Here is a 25543-nt window from a genome sequence, read left to right as displayed (position 1 = left end):
TGAACAGACGCAATAGACAGATAGTGCAATGTCCTAGAGCAAACATTCTCCTGAAAACACAAGAACTCCTTTTCATGAGAATTTCTGTGGATGGGATCAATCCTTTGTTGCACTTTCCATTTCTTGCTATTTTATTCTTACCGTATTTTTTCAGGTTCTGCCAGTTCATGCTTTTTCTCCTTTGTCTCTCCACCTTTCCCTGAGCTCTCCTATCTCTAGCCTTTGTGTTTTGGCTTCATATGTTTACATATTCAACATCACCTTCATTTTCCACTTAGGGCCCACATTTTTTTTTCTGATGCTTTACTTTTTGATGAAGGAGTGTCTTCATATCCACTCAGATTTTTTTCAAGTTTATCAACATTTTATTTTGTGTAATATTAAGGAAGGACATTACGAAAACAACTATAACTATTATTTTGTAAAAGAAAGAAAACTGTAACTTCAAGATGGAGGCAGGGAATAATCAAAGAATAAAGGAAAGTTTCTTCCCAAAATAGGACAGTTAGCAAACTTATGTCAACATCCCACCCCCTACACACAGACACACACACACACACACACACGCACACACGCACACATGCACACACGCACACGCACACACACAAAACACAAGAGTGACTTTGTCCTAATATTTCACATTATACTACAGAATAACAAAACCTTCACCTTGGACTGGTCAACAGATGAGATGATCTCTCATGCTTTTAGAGTCTATGATTTTATCATTTTAATAATGTTTTATTTTATTCTATTCTATTCTCTCTACATTTTTTATTCTATGCAGTAATCCACTTTACTTTTAATAATTTATTTCCTAAACATGGATTATCCTATAAATTTTCAAATCCCAAGCAACCTCCCTCTTCCAGTGCTACTTTTTAAAATTGAAATTCTTATAGAGATGGTTGTAGATTCATGTGTAGTAGTAATGAAGTTCACAGGCAATTGTAAGAAAGCCCATGCTCACTTTATCCAATATAGCATAATGACAACATTTTGCAAAATACAACCAGGATATTAAATGAATACAATCCACATATCTTATTGTGAGTCCCTCAGTTTTCTTGTATTTATATGTGTGTGAGTGTGCATGCGTATTTAGTTCCATACAACTTTATCATATGTGTAGGTTCATGTATCCACTACCACAGTCAACATTCTGACCATTCCATTACTGCAAGGATCCCTTGGGTTGGCTCTTTACAGCCACAGCCACTCCACCTTTCCCTGCTCAGTCTCTGTTCCTAATCCCAGCAATTTTTTCATTTAAAAAATGGGATAAGACAATATTTACCCTTTAGAATTGGCTTTTTAAAATCAGAATATATCATGGAGAGTCATTGAAGATGCCATGCATGTCAACACTTTGGTCCTTTTTGTTATTGAATAGTATTCAATGTTATGTATATGACATGGGTTGTTTTTTGGCCACTCACCCATTAAAGAATATCTGGTTTGATTCAAGATTCTGACTACTAAAAACAAAGCCACTTTGAATAGTTCTGCCAAAACTAACAGTACAAATAAAACCTTTAATGGAGGTTTGTCATCATACAAAAGGTAGAAGACCATTAATCATATCTAGTGGGCTTATCCAGCTTAATGTGCTATTTTCATACTAGACACTATTCAAATGATTTTAAATCATTTAACTTGCATAAAAATCATATGAAAGGAAGTACTGTTATAACCCCATTTGATGAGTTAGAAAACTGAGGCAGAGAATGGTTAAGTAACTTGCTCAAGGTTACATAATTTGTAAATGGTCAAGCTGAAAATGAACCCAGGCAGCCTTACTCCAGAGCTCATTATAGTAAACACAACTCAATACAAAATCAGAAGGAGCAGAAGAATTGAGAAATAATTGAATTTTCACTATTCACAACTATTTTCCAGCTTCCATTAGTTTGATCTTGGGCACATCACTTGAGTTAACTAGATCTAAACATATTTAAAGATAAAATGGGGTAGGTATTTTTCATTATGTATGTGCTCTCTTTCAGAGCTCATATTTCAATTTTTACCAAGGTTATAGGAATGCATGCCTAAATCCGAGACTTTTGACTGCTGGAATTGGTAAGTTCCAATGATTTTAGGGCACCGGGATTTATTTTGAATACAAATCAGCAGAGCACCAAACATTCTACATTTCATATTTACTTTAAAACAGATTATTTTACAATGCTCTTATCTATGACAGAAATACATTTCTCCTGAGGAGTACTTTAGTTCTTACTTTAAGGCAAGAATTTTACAAATATTTATGCCATTGTGCCCTGAAATAGCATCTCCAAAATTTTATGAGCTATTACACTATTGCAAAAACAGAATTGGAACAAAATCTTCTATTTTCCAGTCTACCCAAAATTGAATTTAAAAACCAATAAATAATAACATATAAGCATATCTTGCATACCTCCTCATGTATACCTATTATTCCTTCAGACACTAAAAACATTCTGATTTTGTCTTTTGAAGTTATTTTATCTCAGACTTTATGGTTTCTTTAGAGTGTTTTTAAATTCAAAGTTATTTCAATAGTATTTTTAATCTAAAGTATAATACTATACAAGTGATATACAAATTGAAGTTTCTGTGTAACACAGTAGTAGACATGTTTATCTGTGTCAAAGCAAATGAATATTATAGCCCTGGAGTAAAATGTCATATTTTAAAATTTAATGGGCAGTCAGATATTATTCTGAAGGAGCAACAGTAAATTGTATCACAATTTTTAATGGTACTTTACTTCATTAGTTTATTTTTAAATAATTTTTCAGATACAATATAAGAAAGAAGTTACCCTCATATTACAGAAAATAAAGTTTGAAATACGTGTCTCATAGAGTTTATGTTAGATACCTCAAAGAGAAAGACTTTTCAAACACAACTAACCTTTATTCTACTCCCATGAAATTTGATAAATCATTGGTCAGGAGACGATAAAGTCTTGAAAAATTAATATTTTTTCAATAGTAAACAATTTGACAGGCACCATGTAGAAGTAATACTGATTTCTAGAGTCTTTTATAAATTTTTTTCTGAAACATACACATATACAAATTATAGCAATTTTATGCTATACAGTTGCAGACACATAAAAAATTGTTTTTTCCCCAAAGGAGGCTCTTTTTTATTAAATGTTATGCCCAATTAAGTTCAGTTAATTGTTTTGGTGCAAAATGAGTTGCTGTGAAGTTGTTTTCCCTGAGGGAGTAAGCAGCTCTCCAGCTTTGGAGTATAGGACAAATACCTGAAAGCAATCAAATATCATCCCAGTTCCACACGAAGTTTTTCCTTAATAGAGGATACAGTTGGCTTTAATAGATACAGTTGGCTTTAATAAGGCTAATAAAGAGTTTCTTGAAATGATAGAATGACCAATCCAAGCCAGTTGGCTTTAATAAGGGCTAATAAAGAGTTTCTTTAAATGATAGAATAACCAATCCAAGCCACACCACATTCTAAGTGCCTAAATGCCCTACAAAGTGCAGTTGCCTACAAGGTAGGGAGTCACACGAGTTTATAGCACTTTGTGAGACCCCCTAAATAGCAGTGAAAGGAAGGCATAGTCTTTAGCAAATTGAATCTTACAAAGAATGTAAGTGTATGCTAATTATAAATGTACTTATTTCTCATTGGTCATTTTGAGCAATAGATTCTATATCAAGTATAGCAAATAGCAATGAGCCGGTATTGTTTAATGCTTGTCTGAGAAGTTAGGATTCCAAAATATTTTTAATTTTATGCAGAATTTAAAGAGTTCTTAGTCATCTTAACTATGGTAATCAGTCATAAATAATTGAATAATATGATCTTCAAGGACTGGAGGTTAAAGACTAAATTTCATTTTTATTCTAACAATGATGGAAGCCTAAAGAAGAAAATTGCTCCTAACCTCTAAAACACATGTACAGAAGTCTTCCAACAACAACAAAAAACCATTACTGCACTATGTAGAATGATCCAAATGCTAGCATTTTTCCTTATAATCCCTAATTTACCATAAGAATTTATAGAAGCAATGCATAATTTTTACACACAATCTTTTTAAGGAATTATAGATTAGTCAACATTCTTCAAAGGATCCTGCTAATGTTCTAATGAGACCAGCAGATGCTGGAACCCTGAAAGAATATATTGGAAATTTTATTACATAAACGGAATTTCAACTAATTTATATTTTCATAAAATGATTCATTTCAAATTAATGCACTAGAATAATCTACTGTTGTCAGAATTAAAATACAGCAAAATGGCATATAGATGCAATAGAATAATAATGTTCAAATTTAACATGGATTTAAATAGTTATATTGTCATGTAAAAATATTTGTCAAGAATTTCTAGAGTGGTCTCTACCAGAAGCCTCAAAATTTCTTAATTCATTCCACTGTGTGGTGGCCAGATGGAAGTGCAAGAAATTATGGAAGTCCGAACATAAAGGTAACTTGGAGAAATCAGAAGGGGCATAGAAACTGGTATAAGACTTGAACACCTGAGTGAGGTGTTGAGACAGATGATACAGTCTCAGTGGCAGACTCTGGAGGATCAGCCAGAAGTTAAGATACGGTGCCTGGAAGTTGTAATTTCAGGCATTATTCAGGTAAGGATAAACATCAAAAGGTCTAATGAGTGCCATATTAGTATTAATTGGTAGCTAACTTAAAGAGAGAAAGACTTATTATAAAAATACAAATGTTTCTTGGGGAAGCAGAAGGCGGAACTTCAGCAGGAAGGCCTAGGAAAGACATAGAAACAAACATTGGAAAACTACGAGCTAACCACAAAATCATCTTTCTCTGTCTCTATCTCCTCTGTGCTGATCTGCTTCACTCTTCTCTCATTCTGAAATGAGTTTCAACTGCTCTGTAGCATACCTGATAGAAAATGATCAGCACTAATAGCCTTCAACTCATTATTTCCCTTTCAAGAGTGATGCCAGACTGATTGGAACTACCTGTATTCCATTTCAAAGTCCTCCTGGAAAAGATTCATTGGCTTAAGTCAGCAGTTCAATTAATTGGAGCTATAAGTGGGGTAACAGAGATGTAGAATCAATGAAAACTTCATGGAAGTCAAGCAAACAATCTGTGTTTTCTGTATTTCTGTATAAAGGAGTACATTACCAAAAGAATGTACCCTAGGACAAAGATCCAGAATTCAGAGGAGAAATGACAAAAATAAGGACGGTCACCAAAAACCACATCACTTGTACAATCCTACAATGACACCAGGGTATTTGGCAAAGATTCCTTGATCCATCAACTATGAAAGATGACTAGTGGATTTGGGATAGAATAGAGGATAAATGAATGGACAAGAAGAATTGGAAGAGTTGGCCTGTGGAGGATAAAACCTAGACCCAAGGTTTCTATGTATGTGAAATTAAGAGGCAGGTGCACAAAATCCTAAAATTGAATAAAGGTCACTCAGAGAAACACCTGGAAATCCAACAGTATGACTAAACACCAAATATCAAGTTTGAGAAAACAATCTTATTTCTCATGAAATATCAGGATTGGAAGCTGTTCATATACACTTGTATGGCTCAGCAAATAGAAATTCCTTGAGCCAGCCAGTGGTGGTTCTAGTGATTGCATCCCTGAGAAACAAGCAGGCAAGAATAGAGGAAATAAACTAACAGTGACAATTCTTATTAGCTGTGTGTTCTTTATTGCTAGTTCTGCAGTTGCTATTCTTTCAGCCTAGAATGTGCCCCTCCACAAATGCTCTTTTTCTGTGTGGCATTTACTTGCCATTTAGGTCTCATTATTAATCATCTCTTCATTCAGCCTTTCCAGGCTCTTCTAGTATCTCTCTGCATCTTGGATAACACTGCATTATTCAAATACAGTGTTACTTTGCAATTATGATTTGTATGTTTCCCCCACAAGGCTTTAGACACTTTGTATTTACATCTTTTTATGTCTTTTACCTAATATAGTGCCTGAAAAAGTTTTGAGTATCCAAGGTTAAACTGAAAAACAACATAAACCTCACCTTCCTGCTTAATGTCACTAGCCTAATGCCTACTTTTTATCATTTTACCAGGTTCCATTTTAAAATAAATAATAATAAATTATACGAGAGATGATTAAACCTCAGAGTCCTTTCATTTTGCAAACAGGTGTTTATGAAGCAGTTACTGGGTGTTAATCATTAATTCACATGAATTAGAAAAAAAAATAGGAGTGTGAGGTGAGCGGAAACAAGTATAGAAAATAATTATGCCATGTGGTCTACAACTCAGGAGACTAACATTTCAAGAGTAGAGTCCTGAAAAATATTTATTCTAAGGCAAATCAAAGGTAAGTGTGGGGCTTCATTTAGGTGTTGAATTATATTAATCCTACATGTTTATGGAACTAATACTTTAAAAAATGTTTTTAAATGAAGACATCCTCAATTCCTTAAAAGGAGCAGCAGTAGATAACATGAGGTAAAGTTACAAGTGTCAATATTGAAAAAGCTTAGAATTAGATGTATGCCATATATCTATTTAAGTTACTTTTTCTGATTATGAAAGCAACATATATTCATAATAGAAAACACATACAGTATAATATCTTCAGAAGAAAATAAAAATCACCATCACCTATCAAATTTTCCTTAACATTCTCGAATATATCTTTCTGCTCTTTATCCAAAAATTATGTGTGTGTGTGATGTAAGTGCACATTAACAAAAGTAAAAGTTATATTAACTATTCTGTAAAATTACTCCTTCTTACATATAGCAAGTCAATATCTCTTGGGTTTTTTCCATTATATTAAATATGATAAACACTATTTTAATGTTAAAGTGGCACATCAGATGGTTGGATCAGAATTTATTTAACCAATCCCCAGCTGTAGAAACTTTAAATCATTTTCTGTTTTGTTTTTTCTTTGCTTAATTGTTTGTGCTTCTATGTGCATGTGTGTGTGTGTTGAGAATAAATCACTTGAGGTTGATTTATTACATTTTAAAATATAAACATCATAAATACTCAAACCAACTTATACACCCTCTAGTCATGAATGAAAAAAAAATCCACAAATCCTTGCCAGCCTCATATAGTACAGAGGGAAAATATTTTGTTTTAATCTTTATTTATGAAACTACTAGAGATGATTAATAATGTTTTCCATATTTGTTTGTCATTCTTTTTTATAATTTCCTGTTTTTTTCTGTTGGAATTATTTTCATTTCATAATGAACTTATAAGAAACATTTTATGTATTTTGGTATAAGAATATCAAAGCATGACTGCCATAAGTTATAAACATCTTTCAAGACATGTACTTCACTCAACAGCTGAAGAATACACATTTTTCTCAAGCAGCACACATGGAACATTCTTTAGTACTGATCACATGTTATGTCATGAATATCTTAATAAATGTAAGAAGATCAGAATCATACCAAGTGTTTCTTATGACCACAATGGAATGAAACTAGCAATTAACAACAGCAAAAAAATGGGAAAATTTACTAATCTGGGGAAACTAAATAACACACTCTTGAACAACTGGTGGGTCAAAGAGGAAATCAAAAGGGAATTTTAAAAATAATTAGCAAAAACAAATACACCTCATACCAAAACTTATTAGATGCTGCACACTTGGTAACAACAGGAAGGTTTATAGATTAGTCCGTTCTAACGCTACTATGAAGAAATACCCGAGACGAGATAATTCATGTAGAAAAGAAGTTTAATTGACTCACAGTTCTGCATGGCTGGGAAGGCCTCAGGAAACTTATAATCGTGGTGGAACGCATTTCTTCACAGGGTGACAGGAGAGAGACTAAGTGCCAGACAAGAGGGAAGCACCTTATAAAACCATGAGATCTCGTGAGAACTCGTTCACTATCAGGAGAACAGCATGGTGGAAGCCAATCCCATGATTCAATTATCTACACCTGGTCCTGCCCTTGACACATGGGGATTATTACAATTCAAGGTGAGATTTGAGTGGGGACACAGAGCCACACCATATCAGATTATAACAATAAACACCTGCATTAAAAAGGAAGAAAGGTCCCAAATAAACAACCTACTGGCATAGCTTAAGGAACTAGAAAAAGAACACACTAATCTCAAAGCTATTGGAAGGAAGGAAAAAATAAGAATCAGAGTAGAAATAAATCAAATAGACAACAGAAAACCATAGAAAAGGCAACAAAACTAAGAATGTTTATGGCATTTTTGATATAACAAATTCATTAAATGTAAGTAGTCATTTTGATTCCCTTTTGTTTCGTTTCTATATGTGTACAAGGTTGCAATCTAACCATTCCACAAGCTTTTAATTGAATCTGAGAACAGCTTTTGTACTTAGAATGGAAGAGTTATGATTTTATCTATTATAACTAATTTAAGATTTAAAAATAGATACAGGGTGTACATATGCAGGTTTGTTACATGGGTTTATCCCATAATGTTAGACTCTGGGCTTCTAGTGAACCCTTCACCCAAATAATGAACATAATACCCAATAGGTAGTTTTTCAATGCTTGCCTTCCTCTCTCTCGATTCCTTTTTGTAGTCCCCAGTGTCTATTGTTTCCATCTTTATGTTCATGTGTAACTATTGTTTAGATTCCTCTTATAAATGAGAACATCCAGTATTTGATTTTCTGATTCTGTGTTAATTCACTTAGGATAATGACCTCCAGCTGCAACCGTGTTGCTGCAAAGGACATAATTTCATTCCTTTTCATGCCTGTGCAGTATTCTATGGTGGGTATGTGTCACATTTTCTTTATCTAATCCACTGTTGATGGACACAGAATGACTCCATGCCTTTGCTATTGTGAATAGTGCCGTGATAAACATACAAGTGAAGATGTCTTTTTGATAAAACGATTTCTTGTCCTTCAAGTCTATACCCAGTAGTGAGACTGCTCAGTTGAATGGTAATTCTATTTTTAGTTTTTTGGGAAATCTCCATAGTGTTTTCCACAGGGGTTGAACTAATTTACATTCCCACCAACAGTGTACAAGCATTTCCTTTTCTCTGCAGTCTTACCAACATCTATTATTTTTTACAAAATCTTAAGTTTTAAAAGAGCAGGCCGGCCATGGTGGCCTGTAATCCTAGCACTTTGGGAGGCCGAGGTGGGTGGATCCCTAGGTTAGGAGATTGAGACCATCCTGACTAACACAGTGAACCTCGTCTCTACTACAAAAACAAAAAATTTACCGGGTATGGTTGCAGGCGCCTGTAGTGCCAGCTACTTGGGAGGCTGAGGCAGGTGAATGTTGTGAACTCGGGAGGCAGAACTTGCAGAGAGCTGAGATCGAACCACTGCACTCCAGCCTGGGTGACAGAGCAAGACACCATCTCAAAAACAAAACAAAACAACAACAAAAAAAAAGAGCAGTTTTTTAAACCTTTACACTGAGCTGAAATTTTTATGCATAAACTAGTCCCTGTATCTGACAAATATTTTATTAACTCACATATTTAATATACTAAACATCCCTAAATAATTTATGCATAAAGGTAGGTAATTATGTTTTCTTAAACATTTTACACTCTATTTACATAATTAATACATCTTATCTTTAAATATTTCAAATGTCTAATAGAATAGACTTAGAAATATAGTAAGGAAAATCTTTTTAATTTCTTAAGCAGCTTTTGCAAATCCAAAACACTCACATAGATTGTCATTTTTTTCTAGAAATAGTTATCTGAGCCTGTTATTTTCCTTTAAAGACGGACTGTACTTTTAAAATCTTTTATATAACAAAATTTGAAACTATATGTAGTTAAATTATCATTTTTCTATCACAACTTTATCTACTGATTTTAAACTGAAAAAGTCATCCTTTATTCAGAAATATAAAATTATATACTAACCCTTTTCTTTTTTCTTCTGTTTTTGTCTTTAACTTTGACTACTGGGAGTCACAGAACTTAATTTATTGTTCACTTTAGGCAACAGCATAGTCCAACAGGAATATAAATCTATTTTGATCTCTTCCTTCTATGTTGCTATTCAAATTTAAATTTTATTTTATCCTTCTATTATATGTATTTTCCGTAAGGTGCTTCAAATATTTTGTCAAATGAGACCTGTTTTAGTAAACAGCATTTTGTTTTCTGTCTTTGAGATTAATTCTTATATTGTTTTATAGGATCTATAGTGTAAAAATGATTCACTTAATGTAGTTCAAACAAAACGTACTTCAATTACATCTAACAAAAGATGAGCCAAAATGTGTCTATGGAATGAACATAGCTTACAATCCATTTGACCTGTGCAGTTATGACATTATGTAATTCCTAAAATTTGGGTTTTTTTAAATTTTAGACCGTTAGCACTATATAAATTTAAACATGAGACAGTTAACTAACAGTTTTAATTTATTCTCTCTTAAATATGCATTATTTATATTGTTAATGCAATTGATTTATATAAATCTTCATGCACATAAATCATAACCACCCATCCATGATAACTCTCAAAAATAAAGTTAAAAATGAGAGGATTGTTTTTTTGGAGCCAACATTGAGTAACGAAGATCAGATTTTGCATCTTATCTGAAACTACTAGGAAACAAGGATGGGACAGGGAATGTATGGAACCACAATTTTTATAACATTATACATCAGATGACTAAGGACAGTAACCCCTGAAAAGGTTTTTATGGTATGGCAAAGAGCAGAGAAACCAGACAGAGCTTGGTAGCCTCCCTGAGTTAAGATAGAGCTGGAAGACTAGGAAGGCCAAGATAACTGGAGAGCTGCATAGAAATAAAACTCCAGAGAAGCATAAAGATTTTCCCTAGAGAACTTCAGCCAAGTAATTATCACCAAGTAATCATCACCTCATGCATGTGAAGCAATTACCTGAGGTCAGAAAAGGAACTATCCTAAGGCATTAGAGGGAATAATCAGAACTCAAGCAAGGCTGGCAATAGTTCCTATTCCCACCAGCAAGAGAAGAAAATTTCACAATTTAAGCAATGTCAAGTAGACTAACTCAAAAAAATATTGTCTTAATAGTACGACAAAGTTACCCCTTGAGTAATGCTATACTAATCACACCTAAGTTTTAAAACAAGACTCAATAGGAATCGAATTATTTACAGGTAAATTAACTGCATCTCAAAACAAAGCTCAAAACTATTTATAGAATTCAAAAATATCAAGCACTCAATCATTTTTAAACATTCAAAATGTACATCCATCAAAAATTACCAGGAATGCAAAGAAATAGGAAAATAAGACCAATGAAGAAGAGGAAATATAATCAATCAAAAGTGAAATCAGATATGTAGATGATTGAATTATTATTAGTAGATGAGGGCATTACAACAGTCATTTAAACTGTAGTGCTTATGTTCAAGAAGCTAGAGAAAAGACTGAACATGTTCAATAGGTAGATGGAAGCTATAAAAAAATCAAAACAAATACCCAGAGATTAAAGCCAAAATGGCTAAAATTTAAAAATACCTTGGTAGTGATTAATGGCAAAATATACATTGCAGAATAAGCAATTTGGGAACTTGGAGGCACAGCAATATGAATCACACAAAAATTAAATTAAAACACACTGAAAAATTAAAAGAGTTGTGAAACAATTTCAAGTGGCTCATGTATTCAAATACACATTTCAAATACATATATATTTGAAGCCTCTGAAGAAAATGACAGAGAAGAGGGGATGACAATGATATTATTTGAAGAAATTATTGCCAAGAAGTTTGAAGAAAACTATAAACCCACATTTTGAAGAAGGCTTCACAAATCTCAAGTACAAGAAATGTGATAAAACTTCACCAAGGCACATCATAATGAAATTATTTTAATTCAATAATAAAAATATTTTAAAAGGAGACAGAGAAAAAAAAAAAAAAACCAGAAGAATAAAACTAGACTGACAACAGATTTCTTGTTGGAGTCCAAGTAAGCCAGAATAAAGGACATAAATATTTTTAAAGTAATGAAAGAAAAGCCTGCCAACTTAGAATTCTATAAACAGCAAAGAAAAAAAAATCTTTTAAAAACAAAGGTGTATTAAATGCTTTTCCAGATATATGAAAGCTGAAGGAGTTCTTCACTAGCATCCTGCATTACAGGAAATTAAAGGGATTCTGAAGGAAAATGATACCAAATGAAATCCACATCAACACAGAGGAATGAAAAACACTGGGAGTTGAAACTGTGTCGGTAAATATAAGACTAATAGCCCTATATATTTTTAGAAAATTGAATTTGCAAAAAAAACTTCAGGTTCACATGACTTCACCATTTTATCAAACATTTAAGAAAGAAGTAATATCAATCTTGCACAATCCCTTACAGAAAATAGAAGAAGGCAGAAGATTATGTAACTAATTATCTGAAGCCAGCGTCACCCTAATGCTAAAACCATAAGAAAACATTGCAGGAAAAGAAAATTATAGCCCAATAAATAGCTCTTATAAAAATTTCATGTAAAAATTCTTATCAAATTTTAGCAAACTCTGAAAAGTATAACAGGTATATCATAACCAAGGAAGGTTTATTCTAGAAATGAAAAACTGGCTTAATATTTGAAAATAAATCAATGTGATTCACCATATTAACAGAATACAATGAAAAACATATCATTTCAATAGATACAAGAAAGCATGTGATAAAATCCAATATGCAATATACATTCCTTCTAAAACACAAACAAACAAAAGGTCTTAGTAAACTATGAATAAAAAGGGAAATACTCATCTGATAAAGGGCATCTATTTAAAAATCTATAGCTATCATACTTAATGTTAAATGACTGAATGAATAACTTTTCCTGGGGATCACATAACTAGGATGTCCATTCTCGGTATAATGATTTAACATTGTACTGAAAGTTCTAGATAGTGTTCACAAAGAGAGCTCTGAGGACATGTACACAAGAGCTCCTAGAAATAATACGGGAGTTTAGCCAAAATGCATGATTCAAAAATAAGTATCTAATAATCAACTATATTTCTATAACTAGCTATAAACATTTGGACATTAAAAAATCAATACCATTTATAATATCAAAAACTATAAAATACTTAGTGGTAAATGTGACAAAAAGACATTCAAGACCTGTACACTAAATACTATAAAACATTACTTAGAAAAACTAAAGAGAATCTAAATAAATGGAGAGAGATTTTCATGTATCAGAACACTCAATTTGGTTAAGATGTCAATTCTTGGCCGGGCGCGGTGGCTCAAGCCTGTAATCCCAGCACTTTGGGAGGCCGAGAAGGGGGAACACGGGGTCAGGAGATCGAGACCATCCTGGGTAACATGGTGAAACCCCGTCTTTACTAAAAATACAAAAAATTAGCCGGGCGTGGTGGTGGGAATTAGCCAGGCATGGTGGTGGGCGCCTGTAGTCCCAGCTACTCGGGAGGCTGAGGTAGGAGAATGGCGTGAACCTGGGAGGAGGAGCTTGCAGTGAGCCGAGATTGCGCCACAGCACTCCAGCCTGGGTGACAGAGAGAGACTCCATCTCCAAAAAAAAAAAAAAAGATGTCAATTCTCCCCAAATTTATCTACAGATTCAATAAAATCTCTACCAAAATGCCAATAGAAACTTTTCTAGAAATTGATAAGCAAATTCTAAAATTCATATAAAAATTCAAAAAACTTAGCATAGTCAAAACAAATTTATAAAAGAATAAATGTGAGGGACTTAATTGATATCAAGTATTATAAAATTGCAATAATCTAATCAGTGTAATATTGGTGTAAATATAAACAAATAGTTCAATAGAAGAGACTATAGAATTGAGAAATACATTGAATTTTGTAAAAGACACAAAGGTAATTCTATAGAGAAAGGGTTTTTTTTTTTTTTTTTCAACAAATTACATACATCCATATTAAGGAAAAAATTAAAAACAGAAAAATTTCAATCCATAGTTTACAGAATCTACAAAAATTAACTCAGACAGGTTATAGACCTAACAGCAAAAAAATAAAACTATAAAGCTTCCATAAGAAACCGCAAATGAAAATCTTTTTGATATTAGATGAAGTGAAAAATTCTGAATAAAAAATTATTGATAAATTGGTCATCATCAGGATTAATAACTCCTGGTCTTTGAATGACACTGTTAAGAGAGTAAGTAGAAAAGCCAAACATTAGGAGAAATTATTTGCAGATTATGTATCTGACAAAGAATTTGTATTCAGAATATATAAAGGATCCTCAAATAATAAGAAAATTATCTTCAATAATAAGAAAACAAACAACATGCATTTTTAGGTTGGGCAAAATATTTGAATTAGACTCTTAACTATAAAAGACATACAGATGGCAAATAAGTACATGGAAAATGCTCAGGATCATTAGTCATTAAGGAAATGCAAACTAAAATCCACTGAGATGTCACTCAAACCCTTCAGGTGTTTAATATTAAAAAGGTTGGCTATACCGAATGTTGGTGAGAATGTGAAGCAACTAGAAGACTCAAATACTTCTAGTAGAAACAGGAAATGGGCAACAATATTGAAAAATAGTTTTGACCGGGCACGGTGGCCCATGCCTGTAACCTCAGCACTTTGGGAGGCCAGGGCTGGTGAATCACCTGAGGTCAGGATGTCAAGACCAGCCTGACAAAATGGTGAAACCCAATTTCTACTAAAAATACAAAAAATTAGCTTGGCGTGGTGGTGGGTGTCTGTAATCCCAGCTACTCGGGAGGCTGATGCAGGAGAATCTCTTGGACCAGAGAAGTGGTCGTTGCAGTGAGGCCAAGTCATGCCACTGCACCCCAGCCTGGGCAAAAAGAAAGAAAGACAGGAAGATGGAAAGAAGGAAGGAAGGAAGGAAGGAAGGAAGGAAGGAAGGAAGGAAGGAAGGAAGGAAGGAAGGAAGGAAGGAAGGAAGGAAGGAAGGAAGGAAGGAAGGAAGGAAGGAAGGAAGTTTGTTTCTTAAACAATAGAAAATATCTTAAACATATATAAAATATATAAATATATTTATATATATATGTCTCACATTTATATCTGCCATAACAACCAGCCATTCCATGTCTAGATATTTTCCCAAGAAAATGAGTTTTACATTCATACAAAGACTTATGCACATAAACATTATTCACAGATGTACATGACCATCATCAGTAGCTGACACACAAATGTCTATCAATAGATGAATAAAGAAATTATAGTGTATCAGTATGCTGGAATACTACCTTACAATAAAAACAAATTAACTTTTGATACATGCAACAAAATGGATGTCTCAATAGTGCTGAATTTTAAAAATCACACAAAAAATGCATACTAAAATTGTATAAAGTTTTAGTACAAACTCAAGTACAGTGACAGAAACATCAACAGTTTAAGTGATGGGCAGAATTAGCAGGAGGGAGAAATCATGAAGGGAAAGGATAAAACTTCTGGGTTGGTGAATATATTCATTATTTGATTGTGTCAACGATTTCATGAGTGTATGCATATATCAAAACTTATCCAATTTGTATACTTTACGTACTGTTCATTGTCTTTCTATTATACTTCAAGAAAGCTGTAAAAAATGAAGAAAGAAATGCTGCTCATAAATAGAGCATGTAACAGTATAATTCATAATGATAAGAAAACTGACATATTTTTAAATTAGAGAGTTACTTGAAAGGTTAAATATTTTCCCCCAAATAAGACTAAAAGCCCATGAAGCAAGTGCTATGTCACAATCAACTTTTACAGGTAGTACCATGCCTGGCACAGAGTAGTTGCTTAACAAATATTGGTAAAGTGAACATGTTTATCATTTCATTTACAGTAGAAAGGACACTGTGGAAGAAAGCATATTTGAAACTTCTTAGCTGATGATTGTTTAAACACCATCTTCCAGCTGTTTCATTTCTGGGTCCTTAGAAGAAATAAACAACATCTGTTCCTCTGTGCATTATTGGTTTAAAGAACTTTGTGTTTATGAAATATGATGTGCATTAAAAATGCAGAGTATTTCTCACTTTGCATTTAAAAAGATTAAAAATTAATAAGAATTCACTTATTAATGTCTAGTCACTTATACATTTTAAGTCAAATCACATACATTCCTTAATTCCTTTTTTTCCCCCTATGGAGGAAATTTAAATGTGAAACCTTTCTTTACTTCCACATAAAGTAACTACACGCAAGAGACCCAAGGAAAATGACAACCTTTAAGCAATACTTTAACCCTTCCTAATGTAAACATCTGTCCTGTCCAAATTCACTGATTAAATCTCAATATATGCCAATTCGATTGAGATGCAGTTATTTTAAAGTATATTTCTTGTATATTGTCTCAATTTGCCAGATAAGTTTGGGAAGAGACAAAATAAAATGGTTAGGCTTGCATTTTGCAAATTCACTGCAAACTCCCATACTCCAATTTACAGAGGATCTGGTAGAGCTGATTGAAGATATAATTTGTTATATAGCATTTCACTGTAGAAAGCATATACATCCATCATGCTTATGATTTTAAAACACGCCTTTATTAACCTTTCAGAAGAAATGTTTTGTGTACAAACAGAATACTGCATTTGAAGCAGTCCTATCTTCTCCTAAAATACGATGGGTATTTAAACTTTCAGGGAAAGAAGATCCCTTTCTAAAATTAGACATATATGACTGATGGAGGAAGAAGAAAAATATTTAACATTTTTGCAAGTGTACCTTCCTTACAAAGTAAGATTTGCTTTCCTGCCGGAATTAACTTTATTGAGCTGTTTTCCTGTCCTGACTTTAAACTTGGAAAAAGGATGAGTTTGTGTCCTTTGTAGGGACATGGATGCAGCTGGAAACCCTCATTCTTAGCAAGCTATCACAAGAACAGAAAACCAAACACTGCATGTTCTCACTCATAGGTGGGAACTGAACAATGAGATCACTTGGACTCGGGAAGGGGAACATCACACACCGGGGCCTATCATGGGGAGGGGGGAGGGGGGAGGGGGGAGGGATTTCATTGGGAGTTATACCTGATGTAAATGACGAGTTGATGGGTGCTGACGAGTTGATGGCTGCAGCACACCAACATGGCACAAGTATACATATGTAACAAACCTGCACGTTATGCACATGTACCCTAGAACTTAAAATATAATAATAATAATAATAAAAAGAAAAAAAAGAAACTGTGTATCTTCCAGAAACACATTGGTCATGAATAAAACAAAACAAAACGAAACAAAAACCTGTCAACTTGGCTTTTTACACATGATGAAATGGAGTATTTTAAATCCCTTAAATCATTTCCAAAATCAGATTAATGGTACCTCAGAGCAGAGTCCCCAACTGCCATTTGCCTGACATTTGAACCAGTGCTGAGATCTGTGTGTGAGAAAACAAGGGTTTACCCTACCTTTCCCCGCTAGTCTAGAGTAGCATGCTAGGGCTCAGAGAACAAAACCATCTGTGCTTATAACACAGAATGGGGAACTGTTATGATAGCCCAGAGAGTCCTTGCTTTTAGGGGCCCCATTTTCATGAGGTTTTTCATTGTTGTTTATTTGATTCCTCCTGACTCTGAAGATAACACCGTAGGAAGATGGAGAGCTGATTAGAAGTTGGTTTCAGCTCTATGGAGGGTCCACCATTCATTAGTCATGTGATCTTTTGCGTGGCTTCTTGCCAAATGTTTGTTCCAGATGAATTTGGCTATCATCAAAATTTTTCTATGTCCATAAAATAAAATATGGAACCGCTTATTTTTAAATAACACAAGAGGTAAATCAACAAACAATATTTCTTTCTTTAGCCAACACTTTAATCACTTTTAAGTTTGTTTTGTTTACGTTTTCTAGTGGCTATCAAAGCAAGCAGAGTGAAATTTGAAAATTCAAAATTGACCTTATCTATTCCCATTTGGCATGAGCCGAGAGGTCATATAAAATCTGGCTTTGGGCTCCCATCAGACAGAATACTTTTTTTTTTCCATTCCCCAAACACAGCATGCTCTCTCCCTCCTGAGGGCCACTGCACATGAAGTTCCTCTGCCCACTGCCCCTGCAAATCTGGCTCTCTAGTACCTTCAGATCTAGAACAATATTCCCTTAATATGGACTTTCTGAATATTATACCTAAAGTTGATGCTCCCTGTTTTTCCTTCTTATAGCTCTTATTCTTAACACACTGGTTACAAAAATTTGTATTTATATTTTTTTTCAACTAGTCTGTAAGATATACCAAGGCAGGAAACACAATTGATTTGGTTCTGTTCTAAATAATCCATTCAGTGATGGGTGCAGAGTAAACACTACATAAATATCTGTTGACTGTGTTGGTTAATGTTTTCAGTTAATAAAAGAAAATACTTTCTGCTTCCCACAATTTATTTCTAATAGGGAGATTTCGTTGCAATAATGTTTAGCATATATTCCTAGTAACTTACCAATCATTTAACACATTTCAGTACTGGATGTGAAAGTATGAATTAGTGGGTTTAAAACAATGCATACTTAATCAAAACTTTAATTGAAAAATTCTTTTGGCATCAGAATGTCAACAAAGTTAAAACTGTGAGTGTTCAGTAATACTAATATATGAAAACTTGACTACCAAAAATGGGTGACTAAGCAATGCTTTTTCTTCCATATTCTCTCTGCCCATCTGCAGATTGGCAATTTCCATGGGTCTTTTTCAGAGCCCTAATATCCCCTAAATACAATGGTAATTATTTTGGGTGATAAATGCCCTGTTGTTAGCTCATACTTTGTTGTAATTCACATAACTGTCTTCACCCTATCTATTGTTTCTTGTTGATTCTGAGTTTGCTAGGTTTAGAGGAATTGACTAGTTTATAACTTTGACTGTTACGTTGATCTATGAAGCTATGATGCCAGCCTATTATTTCATGCTAGCTATGGCACTGGCCTATTATTATTAATGTACCATAAACTCCCAAATTAAATACAACACTAGTAATAACTTGTTCCTTCTGAATAGTGTTCTAAGCTGTATTTCAATGGATTAGAAAGAGCACTTTGCTAAGAGACAGGGAACCCAACTTCTTATTCTAAATGTGGTGCTGACTTAAGGTCTATTTGGGGAGGAAAAAAATCACACACACTTTTCTCGGGTATAATATTAGAGTGTTTGAGCAGATTATGTCTAAGTTTTTTACACATTAGTGAATCTGAAAGAAACTATTTAACAATACATGAGCAATTATTAGATGAAAAAGGAAGGCTCCCTCATAATAGTCCTATTTATCTAGGTACATGCATGTACATACAGATAATATAGATACATTTAAAAATGTAGTGAGATATCGATAAATATAAATATAAGTATAGGCATTGATATTTATCTGATTACCATGCCATAGTACCCTATAGATAGTCAAAGTCAGAAAGTGGAAAAACCGAAGGAATAGAGTTTTATCTTCTTTGCTAAAGAAGGGAGAGAGAATACATGAAAATAACATACTGAAAAATAACATAACTTAGATATTCATATTGATATAGATGTTTATATCTACAAATATAGATACTATTTTCTTGTTTCCTTCAAAGAAAAATAATATTTAGTATATACACATTTTTGCCAATGATGCTATTATTACTTAAAAGCTTTTTCAAAAATTCTCCTTTAGAATTGCTTCCAGAATCAGGTTAATAACAATACAAAGAAACCAGACGTTTTTGGCTGCAAATGTTATTACTTAAAGTGGCCATCTAACTTATTTACACTATGTTTTTTTATTATTATTATTTCTGATACTTATCCTAAAATGAAGATTTGCTATGAAAGAAACTATTTGCTCAAGCAATCATTTTTATTCAATAAACTTGTATAGAAAAATCTCTGAAAAATATTAATATTATACCCCAAGGACTGAAAATTATTTCAAAATAGAAATTTCTTGGTGGTAAAATATATAAGCTATCATAGATTTTTCACCCATTTGGAGGTATCATCTCTGTTATATTTGCTGAAACTGGGTTTCCTCTCTTTCCCTCAAGCCTCATACCCAATGAACTAGGAAAACTATTGGCTTTTATATCAAATACATCCTGAATACAAACCATCTCACCATGCCATTGTCAGAATCTTAGACCAATTCACCAGCACAAATTGCCTGTGCAATTGCAGTAACCTCTTGGCTGAACAGAGATTTGATGGGTGTTAAATATGAGGGGTAAGCACTGTAACTGGTCTGTATTCTTCCAAAATGCTAAGGTAATTTGATTAGTCAGCTTGGGCAGCCATAACAAAATATCATAGACTGGGTGGCTTAAACAATAGAAATCTATTTTCTCACCATTCTGGAGGCTAGAAATCCACAATTAAGATCTGGAAGAGTTTGTTTCTGGTGAAGGCCCTCTTCTTGGCTTTCAGATTGCCACCTTCTCACCAGGTCATCACATGGCCTTTTCTCTGTGTGCACCCAGAGTCAGAGTGAAAACAAGACAGAGTGAGCGTGCAGGCATTCTGGTGTCTCTTCTTACAAGGACTTAATCGTATTAGACCAAAATACTGTTCTTATGACCCCATTTAAACTTAGTCACTTCCATAGGGGCTCCATCACCAAATATAGCCACACTACGAGTTAGGGGAATTTGGGGAGACACATTCATGCAATAGCAGTTATGAAAGACAAAAAAAAAAAAAAAAAAAACTAAAGAACTGTTTCATAAGATACTAAAGAAACATAATAAAGAAATTCAACATATGATAATATATGGGACATTATTGTCATAACTGGTAAAAATTAAATATTAGTGCTGAATCAATGTTAATTTCCTAGTTTTGATAAGTGCACTGTAGTTATGAAAGAGAATGCCCTATATTTTAGGAAATAAACACTGAAGAATTTAGTTGTAACAGTTGTAACTAATTTAGTTTTACCAATTTAGTTATACATTGGTTTGGTGTTGAATTGCTTAGAACACCAAGCAAATTTAACCCAAAGATTACCTCAAAGCATTGAATAATCAATCTCCCAAAGGTCAAGGATAAAGAAAGAATCCTAAGAGCAGTAAAAGAAACAAATAACATACAATGGCGCGCCAATATGTCAGGCAGTAGACTTTTCAGTGGCAACTTTGTAGGCCAGAAGAGAGTGCCATGACATATTTAAAAAAATTTGAAAGGAAAAAAAAAAAAAACCCTTTGGCCTAGCATAGTGTATTTGGCAAAAAGTAACCTTCAGACATGAAGGAGAAATAAAGACTTTCACAGACAGACAAAAACTGAGAGATTTCATCAACATCAGACCTGTCCTACAAGAAATGATAATGAGAGTTCTTCAATATGAAAGAAAAAGATGTTAATGAGTGAGAATAAGTCATCTGATGTTACAAAACTCATTGGTAATAGTAAGCACATTGAAAAACAAAGAATATTATAACACTGTAATTGTAGTGTATAAACTACTCTTACCTTAAGTAAAAAGACTAAAAGATGCACCAATCAAAAATAATAACTGCAACAACTTTTCAAGACATAAACATTACAGTAAGATGTTAATAGAAACAACAAAAAGTTAAAATGTGTGTGAGGTGGACAAAGTTAATGTGTAGAACTTTTATTAGTTTTCTTTTCTTTTTTTTTGTTTATGCAATCAGTGCTAAGTTATCATAAGTTTAAAATAATGGATTATAAGATGGTATTTGTAAGCCTCATGGTAACCTCAAATAAAAAACACACAACAAATACTAAAAAAATTAAAGAAAGAAATTAAAATATGCCACAAGAGAAAACCAGCTTCACTAAAAGAAGACAGGCAAGAAGGAAAGAACGAAGAGAAAACTACAAAAAGAAATAGCAAAATGGCATGAATAAATTCTTACTCATCAATAATAACATTAAATGTAAATGGACTAAACTGTCTAATCAAAAGAAACAGAGTGGCTGAATGGTTTAAAAAAATACCCATTGATTTGTTGCCTACAAAAACACTTCACATAAATCAAAACAAAGAGATGGGAACCATGCCAATGGAAACCAAAAAAGAGCAGAAGTAGTCATACTTATAATAGACAAAGTAGATTTTAAGATAAAAACTATAAGGAGACACAAAGAAGTTCATTTTATAATGATAAAGGGATTAATTCAGCAAGATAATACAATAATTATAAATATATATATGTACAGTACTGGAGCACGCAGATATAAAAAGCAAAAATTATTAGAGCTAAAAAGAGAGATAGACTCCAATACAATAATAATAGCTGGAAACTTTAGTGCCTTCTTTCAGCATTGGACAGACCTTCCAGACAGAAAATTAACAACAACAATAACAAAAATTGGACTTAATCTTCACTGTAGATGAAATAATCTTGATAGATATGTGAAGAATATTTCATCCAATGGCTGCAGAATACACATTCTTCTCAGCACATGGATCGTTCTCAAGGATAGAACATATGTAAGGACATAAAACAAGTCTTAGAAATTCAAAAAAATAAGAAGAAGAAGAAGAAGAAGAAGAAGAAGAAGAAGAAGAAGAAGAAGAAGAAGAAGAAGAAGAAGAAGAAAGAATATCAAGCACTTTCTCTGACCACAGTGAAATAAAACAGGAAATCAATGACAAGAGGAATTTTGGAAACTATATAAACACTTAGAAATTAAACAATATGCTCCTGAATGACCAGTGAGTCAATGAAGAAATATTTTTTAATTGAAAAATTTCTTGAAAAAAACGATAATGGAAAGACAACATATCAAAACCTATGGGATACTGTGAAAGCAATATTAAGAGGGAAGTTTATATGTATAAATCCCTACGTCAAAAAAGAAGAAAAACTTCAAATAATTGACCTACTGATACATCTTAAAGAACTAGAAACACAAAAGTCAATCTAACTCAAAATAAGTAGAAGAAAAATAATAAAAATCATGCACAAATAAATAAAATTAAAGCAAAAAAATCAATGGAAAGAAAAAGTCAGTTTTTTGAAAAGATAAAATCAACAAACTGTTACACAGAATAAGACAAAAAGAAAAAAGGTACAAATAAAATCAGAGACCAAAATAATAAAAATACAGTAGTAATTCAAAGGATCATTACTGGCTACTCAGAGCAACTATATGCCTTGGAGCAGAAAATATAAAAGAAATCGATAAATTCCTAGACACATACAACCTATACATATTGAAACATGAAGAAATTCAAAAACTGAAAAGAATAGTAACAAGTAACAAAGATTAAAGCTGTAATAAACAGTCTCCCAGCAATGAAAATCCTGGAACACTCTGGCTTCACTGTTAAATTTTACCAAACATTTAAAGAAGAACTAATACCAATCCTACTCAAACTATTCCAAAAAATAGAAGGGAAGTGATGACTTCCAAAGTCCTTCTACAAGGCCAATATTACCATTATAGAAAAACCAGACAAAAACACATCGAAGAGAAAAGAAAACTACAGACCAATATCCCTGATGAACACTGATACAAAAATCTTCAACAAAATACTAGCAAGCCAAATTTGACAACATGTTGAAATGATTATTCATCATGACCAAGTGGAATTTACTTCAGGGATTCAATGATAGTTCAACCTACACAAATGAATGAATGTGAAACATCATATCTACAGAATGAAGGACAAAAACCATATGATCATTTCAACTGATGCTGAAAAAGCATTTACAATTCAATATTCCTCATGACAATCACCCTCAAAAAACTGAATATAGAAGGAATGTATCTCAATATAATAAAAGCCATACACAATAAACTCACAGCTGGTTTCATAAGTGGGGAAATACTGAAAGTCTTTCTTCTAAGATCTGAAACAAGACAAAGATGCTCATTTTCACCACTGTTATTCAACATGGTACTAGAAGTCCTAGCTAGAGCAATCAGTCAATAGAAAGAAATAAAAGGCATCCAGATTGGAAAGGAAGAAGTCAAATTATCTGTGTTTTCAGATAATATAATCTTATATTTGGAAAAACTAGAGACTCCACAGAAAAACTATTACAACTCATAAATAAATTCAATAAAAGTTGCAGGATACTAACTCAACATTTAAAACTAAGTAACAGTTCTAAATGCCAACAGCAAAAAGCCTGAAAAAAAAAAAAGAAAGAAATCAAGAAAGTGATTCCATTTATTATAGCTACAAATAAAATTAAATACCTAGGAATCAACCAAAGAAATGAAACATCTCTACAATGAAAACTGTAAAACACTGATGAAAGAAATTCAGATGACACAAAAAAATGAAAAGGCATTTCATGTTCATGGATTGGAATGGAAAAACAAATACTATTAAAATGTCCATGCTACTCAAAGCAATCTGCAGATTTAGTGCAATCCCTGTCAAAATACCAATGATATTCTTGACAGAAATAAAAAACAATTTTAAAATTCATACAAAACCACAAAAGACCCAGAATAGCCAAAGCTATCTGAGCAAAAAGAACAAAACTGGAGAAATTACATTGCCTGACTTCAAAGCATACTACAAAGCTATAGTAAACAAAACAGCATGGTTCTGGCATAAAAAGAGAAACATAGATCAATGGAACCGAATGGAGATCCCAAAAACAAACTCATACATGTACAGTGAACTCATTTTCTACAAAGGTGCCAAGAAGATACAAGAGAAAAGACAGCCTATTCAATAAATGGTGCTGGGAAAACTGGATATCCATATGCAGAAGAATAAAACTAGACCCTATCTTTTGACATATACATAAATAAAATGAATTAAAGACTTAAACCTAACACAACAAACTATGAAACTAATAAAAGAAAACATTGAGGAAACTCTACAGGTTATTGAGCTGGACAAAGATTTCTTGAGTAAAAACCTACAAGCGCAGGCAATTAAAGCAAAAAAAAAAAAAAAAAAAAAAAAAAATGGCAAATAAAGTCACAGCAAGCCAAACAGCCTCTGAACAGCAAAAGAAACAATCAAAAAAGTGAAGCAACAACCCACTTTATGGGAGAAAATATTTGCAAACTATCCATCTGACAAAAGATTAAAACCAGAATATATAAAGAGCTCAAACAACTCTATAGGAAAAAAGCTAATCATTCCATTATAAAATGAGTAAAATATTTGAATAGACCTTTCTTAAAAGATGATATACCAATGGTAAACAAATTTATGAAAAGGTGCTCAGCATCATTGATCGTCAGAGAAATGTAAACCAAAACTACAATGAGATGTATCTCATTCCAGTTAAAATGGCTTTTATTCAAAAGACAGGCAAATAACTAATGCTGGCAAGGATATGGAGAAAAGGAAACCCTCCTACACTGTTAGTGGGAACATAAACTAGTACCAACCATTGTGGAAAACAGTTTAGAGGTTCCTCAAAAAACAAAAAATAGAGCTTCCATATGATCCAGCAATCTTGCTGCTAGGTATATACACAAAAGAAAGAAAATCTGTATATCAAATAGATGTCTGCACTCTTGTGTTTATTGCAGCACTATTCACAATAGCTATGATTTGTAAGCAAACTAAGAGCTTAACAACAGATGAATGGACAGAGAAAATGTGGTATTTAGACACAGTGGAGTACTATTCATCCATAAAAAAGAATGACATCAATTCATTTGCAACAACATGGATGAAACTGGAGATCATTATGTTAAGTGAAATAAGCCAGG

This window comes from Macaca mulatta, chromosome 5 (assembly GCF_049350105.2).
Source record: "Macaca mulatta isolate MMU2019108-1 chromosome 5, T2T-MMU8v2.0, whole genome shotgun sequence".
NCBI classification, from domain to species: Eukaryota; Metazoa; Chordata; class Mammalia; order Primates; family Cercopithecidae; genus Macaca; species Macaca mulatta.
This window is presented reverse-complemented; position numbering follows the sequence as displayed.